Source organism: Rousettus aegyptiacus, unplaced genomic scaffold (genome assembly GCF_014176215.1).
Source record: "Rousettus aegyptiacus isolate mRouAeg1 unplaced genomic scaffold, mRouAeg1.p scaffold_m13_p_3, whole genome shotgun sequence".
In the NCBI taxonomy this organism is placed as follows: domain Eukaryota; kingdom Metazoa; phylum Chordata; class Mammalia; order Chiroptera; family Pteropodidae; genus Rousettus; species Rousettus aegyptiacus.
In genome coordinates, this window is record NW_023416306.1 from 46,331,767 (window position 1) to 46,343,923 (window position 12,157).

The 12,157-nt window shown below is 37.6% G+C and overlaps 1 protein-coding gene across 2 annotated transcripts in view; it reads left to right on the forward strand.

Annotated features, from left to right (window-relative positions):
- Positions 1-12,157, forward strand: part of KANK1 (KN motif and ankyrin repeat domains 1) — a 176,713-nt gene that overhangs the window by 44,093 nt on the left and 120,463 nt on the right. The window lies entirely within an intron of this gene.

The window sequence follows — 12,157 nt, forward strand, 5'->3', positions numbered from 1 at the left end:
TTGTCTCTCATAAATATAGTTCAGTGTCTTCTAAATAGTGTGAAATAATCTGGAGATGGAATAAATAGAGGGAAGAAGGGATTATTTGTGATTACCTAGGACAGAGGCAGTGATTTTAAGAAGTCAGCATGGGTTTCCCAAGGACAAGCCTTTCTTAAACTCGCTTCATTACTTTTTAAAATCAGTTACTTATTGAAGAATGAGTTTGAGTAATATTGTTGGGGATATCAGAAAATAACAGGTGTTTGGTTCAGTTTTTTACAATCTTTTCATAGATAAAATGGAAAAATATGGACTTGATTCTAATAAGATACATAGATGTGTTGCAGATTGATAACGATTTGATTTTGTGCAATTTACCGCCTTGCCAATGCTATTCTCATTTTTCCATTGAAGAAAAGGAAGGTTTATACTTTTTTTTTGTATTGTGTGGAGGAGTGGAAGATGCAGGGGCTGGTTGTGGGCAGGGGCGAAGGGGGACTTGGGAAGCATAAGCTGGAGCTAAATGTCTTTGAAAGTCTCACGCTTTTGCACAAAGATGAATCCACTTTATATTTTATTTTAACATCTTTGTTTTAACATAAAAATATTTAAAATTATCGTAAAATGTTTTGAGGAGCCCTTCCAAAAATGGCTAGTCTAAGAAAATTGTCTTTGATAAAGAATGGTAGATCAAATTTGTGTCTGCATGATGGGAGGAAAGCTAACCAATGGACATTAGAAATTAGGGTAGAAAAAGACTTCAAAAAGCTGAAGGTGATCCATATGAGCAAATGAACAATTAAACTCTCCTGAAGGCAACTTCCTGCTTCCTAGGACAGGAAAAAAATGTTGCATTTGTGGAATGGGGAGACCTGGGTCAACATCTGCTTGTATTAAAAAGACTTAAAGTTTTAGCCAACCGTCTGACATGGCTGGCATCCCCGGCAGCATTACTGTCACAGAATTCAGGACAAAGGAGATAATCACCCCGTTGTTTTCTGCCTTGGACAGGCTGCCTCTGAGAGCTTGCTTTCAGTTCTGAGCTCTACATTTTAAGAGGGCAAACTGGGGAGGCAAATGGACTAGAAACTGTGCCCTACTGGGAGTGGTCGGAAAGCCTTTGGGTGGAAAGGAGAGCAAACATTTCTCAGCTTCAGGGGGCACAATTGGAATTTTCAGATAAAAGAACCTTCTTTTCAATGTAAATTATTTAAAGATTTTTTTCCTGTGTATACACACAGAAAATAGGGATCATATGTACTATTTAGTAATTGCTTTTTTCACCAAATATAACGTGCATTATTTCATGTCAATATTTATGGCTTTATATGATCATATCTATGGCTGCATAGCATTCCAGTTTATGAGTGCACCCTTACTTATTTTATTAAAACCATCCCTGCTGATAGTTGTTTTGGTTGTTCCCAATTTCTCAATATCATAAACAACAGCGCTATGATAAACATCTTGGAAATACCTTCATATCTGTGTACTTGTCAAGTTAATTTCTTAGGACAATTGTCAGAGTGGCATGGCTAGGTCACAGTTAGTACTTATTAATTTTTTTTTTTTTTACTTTTTAAAGGCTTTTGATGTTTATTGCCTAACTGTCTTACCAGTAGAACTGGGTATATTAAAGAAGTTGCATTAACCCAGTCAGATATTGTACAAGGGATTTTGGCAGTGGGTTATATATTAGATAGTTATCTAAAATCCCTTCAAGCATGTCAAGAACATTTTTCCATAGGGCCAAGTGATTATTTTATCTAGATGTAGTATGTTTCAGTCTTAGCCTGTCAGTCATACTGTTGTAGTAAACTAATTGTTAAGAGTCTGTAAGGAAAATAACGCAAAAGATTTCTGCAATCAAAAAACATTGTAGAAGTCAACCAGTGAAGAGAGGCATATCTCAGGCTGCAACTCAGTCCTGTTAGGTTGCATGTGTGAAAGAAATAGCAAAGGGGTCATTCAGCCCTGGGACCCCCATGGCAGGTAACGACTGGCAAATTCACCATTATATAATTTACATAAGTCTGGCTTTTCCAATCTAAGTAAAGTGCATTTTCTACTAGAGCTGGGTAACCTTTGCTTTTGGGGAGGGTGCGAACAGGGAAAAGGAGCTCTGAATCATGTTCCTAAGAGAGAGCTCAGAATTATTTCGCACATGTTTTATCCTCATAACCCAGAGCCCAACTCTAGAGAGATGAGGTGGCGTTTTGATATCGTCAGGGTTCTAGATTCCAGCTTTGCCGCTGGAGTAAGCCGCATGACTCTCAAGCCTTAGTTTCTTAACCTGTAAAATGAGATGAATAATGATAGATTATCAGTACTTCTGAAAGAATTTTCGTGAGGATTACATGTGATCATATGTAGGACAGTACTTTATAATCTGCAAAACACTACACAAATATTAGCTGTCACACTCAGCTAGTGGAACTTTCAGTCATATCTTTTTTTTTCTTTTTCTTTTTTTTTTTTTTTTACCTCTTTCTAATGGATGAAGGAACTAGTAAGTTTCAAGGAAGAAATTGGGTCTGATTTCTCTTGATTTTTGTCTTAATGTTTGGCTCATAGTTGCAACTCACTAAATACTTGTTAAATGAATGCAAGAAAATATTTGGATTATAGGCCGAACTGGCATAAAACAACATTTTTCCCCTCTTGAAAATGTGTGCTTCTCATCTTTGTGGAAAAAATACTGTTAATCATATCTTACAAATGGGGAAACTGAGATCCTTTGATCCTCAAATCGCTCTGATAGCCAGATCCTACATGTCCAGGTGATTTCTATTACGTGGAAGAGGGATTACATCAAGTGCTTTCTTTGATTGTTTGAGAAAAGATGAACCAATCCTGTATTCTAAAGCTCTGTTGTGTCAAACCACTTAAAGAAAACTGATGAAATATTTTGTCAGACTTTATTATTATTTACTGACTATTCATAAAAAATGATTTTGTTTCTCTTATTTCTGCCCTCACTAAAGTCTCTGTTGCCAGGAAGCTAATTCTGTTATCCCCTTCCCTAGTATGGCAACTTTGTATTTCTGTTCATTGTGCATTGTATTTGGTCTTCAACTGTGAACGTTCTATTAACTGAGAACTCTAAATAGCCATTGTGTAACTGGAGTAATATTCCATTTGTCAGATCCATGCATTGTATTTGAGAATAAATGTGCTGTTTTATTTCTGATGGGACTTCTCTCATTGCCACTAATAATATGATATTGAAAAGATAAGCCTATGAATAAACCTCATAAGTGCTTTCATTGTTGAAACAGTCTTTCATTTTAGTATTACATGGTTATATATATATACATATATATTTATATATATGTTTCTGTTTTTTTCAAATAGGAGGTAGAACCATCAGTAGAACCATCAGTGTCTTGTCCTTAGGGTTTTCGATAAGAAATGTCAGTGAAATTAATCCAGAATTGCGTGTTTATATGTACTTTGCTAGGGAGAGGTTACATGTTTTTTTATTATTCTTTTTAATCAGAATCACAAAGTAGTCTGTCGTCTAGAAATGTTTAGGGACCACTGACTCAGCAAATTTAATTCAGCCCTGGTAGCTTGTTTGATCTTTAAGGGCTGTGTCATTAGAAAGTGATGTAAAATACCTACACTAGGGCAGGGTACTCATAAGTGCTAAATAAATATTTGTTGGCGATCTGATAAAAATCACAGGTTATTTTTTCTTATCTATAATATGTTATGGTCTCTGAGCTTCAAGAGGACAGGTCTATGTTTTACTCATTTCTTGGCATTCTAACTTCCCACCTCTGTCTCTTAGAGCATAATACAATGTGCGCTTTCTATGTCAAAGTAGCAGTCTTTAAACTTTTTTGATTAGATGCTTCCATTTATAGAAAAGTTTGAGCAGTGTTCTCAAAATAGGTACATTTATAAATTATATACATGTACATGTCTTTATTGAGGACACATGCTCAGACTGTTTTATATTGATAATATAAAGCACACATCATAGCAATGTGGAAGTAAGATGAAAAGCAGTGTTTTAAAATGTATATATAACTGTGATGGCTAGTGTCTAAAAAGACACAATCTATACTCGTTTCTGCTCATTCCTACTTTTGTCCTCCTCATTATCTGGGTTTGCACCCAGTTCTGATTTTTCGCGGTCCCCCCCCCCCACCTCCTAACACCCTCATGTTGAGCATTCTTTACGTTTAATTCAAATTCTTGAGATGCAGAATCTCATTCATCTGGTTCACCTTATACCAGCTCATCTAATGTGAATCTCTTTGATAAACAGCATTGTTTTTGGCTTCTCTTGGAAAGTCACTCTGGTCCCCACAGGTGGCTGGGACAAGTGGGAGACAAAGTCCCTTGGCACAAACATGGCTGCTCAGGGTGGGAAAGCTTCATGGAGAAGAGGATTGGTGAGGCGGAAATCTTGACTGGCCTTGCCTTACATAAATGTGTCTATGGGTATAGAAAAAAAACATAAAAGTCTGACTTCTTTTGTTTTTCCTTTGCAAATCCATACCTATATCCTTTTAAAGAGCACTAGGCATATTAAAGTTTTTGTAATTAAAAAAAAAAACAGGGAGCTGGAGACCATTTATTCCGATGAAGAACTTACCCACACACCCATCCACCTTTCCTGTCTAGCTACTACTGGGGAGAAAATGGTAACAGTTCCATCTTTAAGACTTAACCTATAGTTCTTGCAATAGGAAGAAGTGGTGTCATGTTTTCTCCCCTTCAGTCTAGTGCAGACAGAGTTTTAAAGAGTTCTTGTGCAGAACACAAGACATTTCTTTTAAGTCTCTTCTGCATAGAGTGGAGCCAACAAGGAAAATTTCTGCAGCACCTCATACTTTGGAACTGCCGTGTAAATGGAGCCCATATTTGAGAATGCAATCTGCTTATGCATTTATGGAAATGTTTTCTTTTGAAAAGTACACTCCTAAGTCCCTTTGTAAAACTTCAGTGCGGTATTGGCCCATTTTAAAGCCTGCTGGCCACCTGCAGCAATTCATGAGCTTTTCAGAGTCAGACCTTCTCATTTGAGTCAGTTCCTGTAGTTCTGTAACATTAAGTGGCCACGTGGTATTGAATTTAGACTTAATTTTTTAAGTTGATTCAAAACTGTCCCACATGAACAAAATTTATAGTCTTCTAAAGAGAGAAAGAGAGAGAACTAACATATATTGAATGCCTAAATTCAACATTTTGTATTCATTTAATCTTCATGCTCCTGGGTATGAAGAATAACTATGATTATTCCCACTTGACAGAGAGGAAAACAAAGGTCGCAAGTTGTGATTTGTCACAGACCAGTCAGGCGTGAAGTAGAAGGTAATCCCATGTGATTATAGTCTACATTTCTCTTAACGAACTCTATGTCAGGTATGGTGGTAAACTCTTTAACACATTATCTTATTCATTCTCACCACATTTAAGCTTCGGAAGTTTTAAAAATCAGTCTCCTAAGACAATTTTAAACCAAGGACAAATACTATTAAAATGTTGATGTATTTCAATCATTTATATATTTTTATATAAACTCTTCAACTACAATACCCAGTTTTTACTTAATGTTATAACTATTTCCTCATCTTTTATAATAAACTTTATAAATATATTTAACATCTGAATAATAATTTAAGTTTCTAACAGTTGGGAAGTGAATGTATTTGTATCAAATCTATAGGTTGTTTTATTTTTAAACATAATTTTCTTAGTGTGTATTATTAGAAGTAAAATTATAGGGTCAAAAATTACATTTATTTTTAAAATTGTAACCACTTTAAAGGCCCTTGATGCATTTTGCCTATTCGATTTCCTTATAAAATGGGACCAATGTCCACCCTTGGGGCAGTGCGTGAGTGCCGGTCCCCCTGTAGATGAGCCCTTGCAGTGGAGGAGGGGTGGTTCTGGGGCTCCTCCACCCAGCTGCAATGCCCCATCCTGGACCAGCTCCTCTGTGGGGTGTTTTGTGTGACAAGGTGGTATCATGTGTCTTCTCCACAAGAAAGGGCATTGTTACCAGGCAAACAGTGATACTTGATACAGCTATGTACACACCAAAGCCAGAGGAAACCTTCAGCAGAGGGATTGTTGACAATTGCTAGAGGTTTTGGCAATGCAGGAATTACATAGTGTACCTTTGGCAACACATGTTAGTGTATTTGTTCTAATGTTGGCACCTTTCTTAAATGAAAAGTCTGAACACCTACACTGGGAAAATGTAATAATATAAAAAGCCTTACTCAGGAATGCATTGCTTATAAAGATTTAGTAACAGATCACATGTTGTTGAACAAAATAGGTTGCTTTTTTTATTTTTAATAGCCATGGAAATAGCCATGTTACACTTTTAAATTAAAAAAAAATATTTTTAAGAGAGAACACATTTTTAGTAAGAAAACAATGACCAGGATAGGCCACCAGGCCCCTATAAATATTATGTAAATTTATAGCTAGAGATTTAGGCACTTCTACTCCTTTTGAATGAATGCTGAAATGCAATTGGAGCATAGAATCTCAGCTGAGAAATTTAGACATTTAGAGTGAGATGTTTCTTAATTTATCAGAAAAAATCAAAGACAGTTTTGTTTAAAAGGCGGTACACAGATTATTCAAGGAGATAGAAATATGAGTTTATAGTAAAATGCTTAAATAAGTAGTTTTTTGTTCTTTAACTTCACATCTCATAAAATCAAGTCTTAAATTCACCAAGAGGTATACCTGCCAGTTTACTTTGGTGGTGCAGGTACAGAACGACTTAGGAACATATGTGTCTGCTGCTCTACATAGGAGATCGCTGGGAGGAAATGTCGTTTTTCTTTTGTCAGATATTTCTCTTTAAAACAATTGGGACTGGAAAGTCAAAACTTTCCCTCTATTTATATGTCTCTAGCTTGTATTTGCAATAAATAGTATTTTAGAAAAATAAGTATGCATTTTTAAAGGACATATATCAGGCAAGAATTTTTGATATACCAGTGCCTTTTTGAATCAGTGTGTTTTAACTAATAAGCTAAGAGTAGTTGTTTCTCGCAAAACCATCTTCCTGTCTTTCTGTCTTTCTGTTAGAAAATTTCTGAAATAGGGTTTCTTGTTGGTCTAGAATGTGGTGAGGTTGTATGAAGTGGCAGGTCTCTCTAGAACTTGCTTTTTGATCCTTTGTCATCTTGTCAAATGTCGCTGCAATGTAAGTCCTAATACAGCAAATATTAGGTTTAACAGGCAGTTATCTTTTCCTTTCAGCATGTTTTGAGAAAAAAAAAATTGAACTGGCATAAATTTTAATTAGTGGCAGGGTGGAAGAGTGCCTGACTCAAAGAATTCATGATGCTAATAGGCTGCCGCAGTAATTGGTTAAGTGCTTCCTTTATGTCCTAATGAGTTAATGCCATGTCCAAAGGGCAGTCGTTATAGTCAGAGAATAAAAGATAATTTGTAAATGTGGAAAGCCTAGATCAATAAATTAAAATTGCTGCCTTACCAGTCTCTAAATTTATCTAATAAAAAAAAAAAAAAATCAAGACCCTTTTTAAAAAAATCCAGAAATAACATGTTATTACTAGTGAGAAAAGAAAGGTGAAAGGTGGTGAGAATAGTAGGGATTGCAGAAGTCAAAGGCATTGTTTTGTTCTTATTTTAAAGAGTATATTAAAAATGATTGACAGTGTTCTCTAACTTACCGACTCTCCCTACCCATTCCCTACCCCCAGATTGGTTGATGTTTGCTTTAAAAATACTGAGTGAAAAGACAGGAATTACCTCCTTGTGGTAAGAATGATTGCTGGAGAAAGGTCAGTCTTCCTATAATACAAAGTAATGGAGAAACATACACATTTTGGGACTGTTTAATATCACACTGGGTTAACTATAGATGAACAATGCATTTCGTGTTTTTGTAATTGAAGCTAGCTAGCTTCAGTTAGAACCTCTGAGGAGAAAGCTAGGAGTTGCTTGGAGGGGTCGGGAAGGAGGATTAATGGGGCTGTGCCCATCCACCTCTGCTGTGTGTGTCCCGGATGTTTGCCACAGTAACCTGCATTGTCTTGGTAGTGGAAGGAGTCGTCCTACAGAAGTAGGAGCCACTGATTCATCGCTAGCATCATCTCGCCTTGGCCCTTGGGCTGCAGTTCTGTGAAGGGCCCACCTCAAATAAGTTACCTCTTTTCTTGGGAAAGGTGACAGGAGTTCTTTGCCTGTAACATTCTATCAAGGCTGAGGAACAGTAGGATGGTGATTGGGCAGGGTGCCAGGCTCTGATAATTAATGAGGTTTGAGAGAACATTTCCTTGGGCATACTTTACAGCTTGACCCAGTTGACAGGGCCACTCTGAGGAAACAAGCCTCAGTTCCCATTCTTCCTTCCCTGGAATGAAGTGTGACATTTATGATTGTTAACACTGAAATGAGCACCTGTGCCATCCTGTTCTCAGCAGAGAAGAAGCTTTTATATTTTGTCATTTATTGAAAGTATCGCTGCTTATTTGGAGTGTATTTATATTTTAAATTGAAAACTATGTGTATTTGCTCTGTCTTTATACACACGGTGGATGGAACTTGATTGAAGTATTATATCTCAGATTATTCTCAGTTTTGAGAAGGCTAACATTTGGTAGGCTTTATCTTTTTTTTTTTTAAGATAAAGGTTTCTCCCAACTTGCCTGGTGAATAAGTGTTCTCTGGTACTTAAATGTTATGAATTATTTCTACTAAAGCAGTCAACAATATTCTAAAAGACAAGGCAGCAGCCGATAGTTGGTAGCATCTTTAAAATTACATGGTAATAACCTTTAATCAGATTTATAATATTATGAAGATAGGTATTCTGAGTTTACAAATGGGCAGTTAAAGCACAGATAAAGTTAGTATAGTACTTGCCTGATGTAAATCACATGGTTGATGACAAAAGCCACATTCTTCATCCTTTACATAAGAGACTTCTGTTTTCTATAATAAATTAGTTAGAGAAGGTCGTGTTCTAGTTAATAGCAAAGGGTAAGCTTAGCAAATGATGCCTAGACCAGCATCATTCACATCCTCTGAAAGTTTGTTAGAAATTTAAATATTTAGATTCTATCAAGACCTACTGAATTAAATTCAGGAGTCCAACAGTTTGTGTTTTTAAAAAGCCCTCCATGTACTCGTGATGCACTCTAAAGTTTGAGAACCACTGGCTTATACAATCTTCCCACATCGTTTATGTAGTTTAAATGCTCTGTGTTGCTGAGGTGGTCACCTAAAGTAGGAAGCAGAGGGGCAGCCTCCTTGGAGCCCTGAGGAACCCCACTTTTCAAGATGCAGAGAGAACATAGGTAAGGAAATAGGAGAGGAACTAAATTTGAGTCGCTTCCGCTGTACAAGGCACCTGTGTCTGTTTTTCCACAAGGTTCATTGTATTCGATCCTCGCCCCAATCATATCTGTACCATAGTAAATCCTTGTGCCTCACGGGTACTTCTCATTTTCTACCTGTAATCTCAGTCCCAACAGCAGTCTCAGCCATTTGCTTTGATTCTTTGATAATCCCTTGGAATTGATACTCCGTTTCATTTTGGGAGCTGTGCATTGGCTCATGGGGTGTGTAGTTTGTGTTTGAGAGCTAGGAAGTTTCCTGCTTTGGTGCTGCTTTCTGGAACAGTAATTTTATTTCAAGCATTTGGGGGGTGGAAGGAGGGATTTGTTTTTCTTGTAAAGCATTACATTTCCAGTACGTAAGGTAAGGTGCTAGGTAAACAACCGTTGAATAAATATTCATACTACTAACACAAAGATTATATCCTCTCATAAAGAGTTTATGCCCACCTTTCAAACTCACTTCTCTGTTTATTTAAGCCAGCGGTTCTCAAAATATGGTCCCTGGATCAGGAGCAGCAGCAACTGGGAACATGTTAGAAGTACATTCTCAGGCCATATCCCAGACCCACTGGATCAGAAACTCTTAGGCGGGGGGCCAACCAACAGTCTGTGCTTTGCTGAGCCCCCAAGGTAACTGCAATTTATGCTAACATTTGAGAACCACTGGCCTTAGATTATGAGGAGTAGGTTTTTGGTTTTTGGTTTTTTAACAGTACCTTTTATAATTTTCTGGGAAAGTAAAGATGTTTCTCATTTAAACTTTGGAAATAAGAGCACACTGAACTTCATGTGGCATGTTCCAACGCACCTGACAGACAAGTGTTGATCATTACCTGCTCGAAAGTCATTCTCTCTCACTTAGAGTAGAGCCAGGGGCCTCCTGCCACCTCGTCCCAGGTCACCCACAGATGTGGTCACTTCCTCCACAGAGAGCTGAAAAACGAGAAACACTGGAGAGTATAGAACTTTCTATCCCCGGCTTATGGCTTAAAGGGTAAAGGTTTACCACATGGTAAACCCATTGGAAAGGAAGTAACTTTTTTATCTGATCATTAAAAAAAGCAAGGAGGGTAAAAATTATAACTATTAGCTGTATGCTTTAATAGCAGTCAGTTAGATATTTCATTTCCTATTGATTTATTCTAAAGCTGAAAAGCCTTGTTCTTGAGTCTCTATAAAAAATTAAAAATTTTTAATGTATCTATTTAATTTCTCCCCTAACACTGTACTATAGTTTTAAGAGTATATCTTATTGTTGATTTAAAGAAAAAAATTGTATGGCTTTGTAAACAGCTGTACATTGTTATAACATCGATGTATGCTTTTAGGGAAAAATCAAGTGTGACAATTGAAAATACCTATTGCCAAGTTGGACTGTTCTTTTCCATTTCAAGAAATTGTACTTGGCTGTTAAAGGAAGAAATTATTTCAAACCCTACAAATTATCTGTCAGAAAACTGATAGTACTCTAGACAACTGTTATCTCCCACCTCTTTAAAATAGTTACCTTTTATTTGAAATGTAGACCCAAACTATGCCAAAAATTCCATTTTAAGATGACAAGCCTTTCCAAGGGGAAGTGCCGAGAGCAGAGCATTCTCATAACTCTTGGAGTTTTACTATTATATCTTGATTTAATAAAATGCCCACAGCTCAAGACAAGAGGGGAAATTGACTACATATAGGTTTAGACATATGTAAATATATATATATGTATGTATACACACGCATGCATACACATATATTATATACATATATTATACAAAAAAGTCAACATAAATAAAATGTCGCCTAAGGTATTCAGCATGCAAGCCTAGAAAAATAGGGTTCAGCGATGTAAAATTTGGTCAGGGAAGCACACCAAAATGAAGTGTGCCCAATTGAGGACCTGGACTGTACCATGTTCCCTCCCCTATTTCACCTGGGTCTGCTTCCCTCTGGTCTGAATCAGTGCTCGTCCAGCACACCCCATTATTAGCTTGATAGCACGGTAACTGGGAAAGAATGGTATTTAGTTGGGAATCTTTGGCTGCAAGGAACAAAACCAACTTGAGGGAGGTTTTATCAGGATACTTAAGTACTCCAAAAGAATCCAGGGTCCTTAGAGACAAACTCGAATCGAAAGTGGGAAAGCAGAAGGAAGTCGAAGGACTCTCTGTGTTGTCTCTAGTGCACCCAGCTTCCTCCTCAGCTTTCTGCATAGCAACTCTCTCTGCAATGCTGTTCACAGGCCCACGGCACAGGTCCACCTGCATGTGGAGCCTGGTGGGCAGCGCCTCAGTCCCCATTCCAAAGCCGTAGGAGAGAAACATCTTGCCCATCTTGGGTGTGAGGTCTTCACTTGGTCCAGCGAGCCATGGCTGGGTGAGCAGTATGTGCAGTGGGAAGCTGTAAGGGAGACCCACCTCTGACCCCATGGCTGGATCAGAAAAGTCCAAAGAAGGGAATAGTTCACATAGAGGAGACAAAAACATTACCCCCACACATGCCATTAACGTGTCACTGTGGGTTTATTCATTGACTACATCCTGGGAGGTGAATCATCTTTGGCTCAAAGAAAATCTAGATATTGGACCTGAAAAACCTTGGGCCAGACTGTGAATCAAGGTCATGGATTATGATGAATTTCCTAGGGTGACTCTACCCTCTAAGGTCTTGTGGCTATCAGCAGCTGATGTCTTCAGTGACTCCTATCTCTGTTAGCTCAGACCCTTTAAACAGCAGTGGTGTCAAGCAAGGCTGGAAGTTCTTGGTGAGATGCCTGCATAATGGGAAAGCCTCATGGATCTCTGCTGTTAAAGCTTTCTTCTCAATAACATCCCGATTCA